Source organism: Carcharodon carcharias, chromosome 17 (assembly GCF_017639515.1).
Source record: "Carcharodon carcharias isolate sCarCar2 chromosome 17, sCarCar2.pri, whole genome shotgun sequence".
Lineage (NCBI taxonomy): Eukaryota > Metazoa > Chordata > Chondrichthyes > Lamniformes > Lamnidae > Carcharodon > Carcharodon carcharias.
In genome coordinates, this window is record NC_054483.1 from 6,591,769 (window position 1) to 6,594,749 (window position 2,981).

Genomic DNA, 2,981 nt, shown 5'->3' on the forward strand with positions numbered 1-2,981 from the left:
CATCGTTAGTCTCCTTTTAACAAATCTGTGATAGTTGTCCCTTATTCACCTGTGTTTCTCCAAATGAGAATTAATCTTGACCTTGACAGTGGTCTCTAATAACTTTCCTATCACTGGCTTTTGACTCACCGACTTTTATTGCTAAGTTTATTCCCTCCCTTTTTTTTGAACAGACATGTCTTCAATCTTCCAGTTCTGTGACACCAATCATATATCTAAGGAGGATTGAAAGATTGTGATCAGAGCCTCTGCGATTTCCACCCTTCTCTCTGTAACCCAGGATGTGGCCCATACGGAATGGGTAACTTCTTAACCTGGAGTGATTCCCAATCTTTCTATTTTTATCCAATCTAACATCATTATTCCTGCTCCCCCCTCCCCACACTTGGAGAAAAAATTAAAGACTTGCATCTATATTGCACTTTTCATGACAACCAGATATCCCAAAGTACTTTACAAGCAATGAAGTACTTTTTGAAATGTAGTCACTGTTGCAGTGTAAGAAATGCGGCAACCAGTTTGCACACAGCAAGCTCCCACACAGCAATGTGATAATGACCAGATTATCCATTTTTGTGATGTTGATTGAAGCATCAGTATTAGCCAGGACACCAGTTCCTGTTCCCCTTCAAAATAGTGCCAAGGAATCTTTTACGCCTACCCAAGCAGGTAGATGGAGTCTCGGTTTAATGTCACATCCAAAAGCTGGCACCTCCGACAGCACAGCACTCCCTCACTGGAGAGTGCCAGCTTGCTTGGATTTTGTGCAACCTGCTGAAATGTCCAGCCAAGAATACTCACACATAACTCATGTAACTAACTTGCTCAACAGCCACTGTTGTCACTTGTGTAGAATGAATCACCAGTGAGTTGTTGAGCTGACCTCTCCACTATTACAAAACATGCATTACATTGCAGACGGCTTTGGCGTGTTTATCCTTATGCTGTTGCAAAATTTCAGGATCTGTCATAATGGCAATATTTCAGGATTTGTCATATTGTCATGTGCACTGTCTTCGTTACCTCACTTTCCAGTAAAGAAATAAACAACGCCAGGATTATTGGGAATCATCACAAAATGCTGTGCAAAGCTGTACTTTTTAAGCCATTCCTTGCAGGCTTATTTGACTGTGGTAATCTGATATGCTTCATTGGTGAGAGATTTGTCAAGAAAGAAAAGACAGAGTATAAACAATATCTTATACAATCACATGGCATCAATTATCTCACAGCAATAATAATCATTCTAAAGGGCAGTGCTGTTGTAAAATTCATTGGTAAATATTTGACTTCTCAACGTCAGACAGCATTCATTATTTTTACGCCTTTGAGTACTTGGCTTCAGTTTTCATTTGTAAACTTGGCTGGAGTCTGCAGCTGATCGGATAGTTGATTTTCTGTATAAAATGGCATTTCTCTCTTCAGATGGTAATAAAGCTTTATGAGGGAGACTGGAAAACTGCAATAAAAGCGATAATTTAAAAAATTCTTTAATGGGATGATGGTGTCACTGACAGGGCCAGCATTTGTTGGCCATCCATAAGTGCCCTTGGGAAAGTGATAGTGAGCCGGCGCCTTGAACTGCTGTGGTCCGTGGTGCTGATAGGAAGGGATCTTGATCCAGCAACAGTGAAGGAACAGTGGTATAGTTTCAAGTCAGGGTGGTGTGTGGCTTGGAGGGTAACTTGCACAAGTGAGAGGAAAATGCACAAAGTGGTCAGCTGAAAGAGAAAAGAGGGATGGATATCTTGAGGACAACTCTACATTGGAATTCTGATCGCAGATACAAGGGGACGCATGTCGAGAGTGTGTCATAATTACATAAGCATCTCTAAACCATCTAAACTCCTGTTTGTTTCTAAGGATTAAATTGTAATCCTCATCAAAATTACCTAGGTTTAGTGACTGAGATGGCTAGAGGGGCAGTTGACATTTGCATCATTGTGACAATTACAGGTGCTGGGTAGGGCGGAGAGATGTGACAAGCCTTGAGTTTGCACTGTGTTGCTCCACATTGTTCTCTAATTGAAGTGAATGTGGCAGGATTAGTGAAAGATCAGGATTTTGAGGCTTGTTTTCATTAAAGGCAATGAGATTAGATAAAATGCAGTTTTTCAATTGCTAGAGGGAAGGATAATCTCTTTCAAGCAAATTAATTAATTTGGATGCAAATGCAGAACTAGAGCAGACAAGTTTAAAACTAAGCCCCAAGCAAGGAAAGACAAAACATTCCCCTCCACCTGAACAAGCAGTTACTGTGAAGATATTGCACAGTATATTTTAAAAAAAAAAGCTGGAAATTATCTTTTGGCAAACTGTTAAGAGAGTTAGAGGGATATAGAAACATGTAACTTGCATTTATATAACACTTTTCATTACCTTAACACATTTCAAAGTGCTTTATAGCCAATATATTTGAAATACAGCCAGTGTTGTAATGCAGCAAGTGCAGCAGCCAATTTGCGTACAGCAAGCTCCCACACATCGCAATGAGATAAATAGTCAGATAATGGGTTTTGCTGATGTTGATAGATTAATAGTGGCCAGGGCACTGGGGACAATTCCTTTACTCTTCCCCAAATAATGCCAAGGAATCTTTTGAGTCTACCTTGGTTTAATGTCTCACCTGAAAGATGGTACCTCCGATAGGGCAGTACTCCCTGCACTTGTTTGCCAGCCTGGATTATGTGCTATGATCTAGAGTGCAACTTGAACCCAAAGCCTTCCAATCCAGAAGCACAGCCAAAATCTAAGATGGTTGAATAATGCATGGAATGTAGTGCACTCCTAGCTGCTGGGCCATAGTCATGTCAGTCAAGAAAGGCAACCAATCATGGATGAAAACTGTAAGGGTAGGAGAGACAACCTGGATCTTGATTTATCTTGGGAGCTAAAAAACTCCAAAGATCTTTTTCCTCAGAGCTTTAAATTTGTTCATTACTGGGGAAGAAATGGCCTTGATGTCTCCTTTCCTAGTTTGT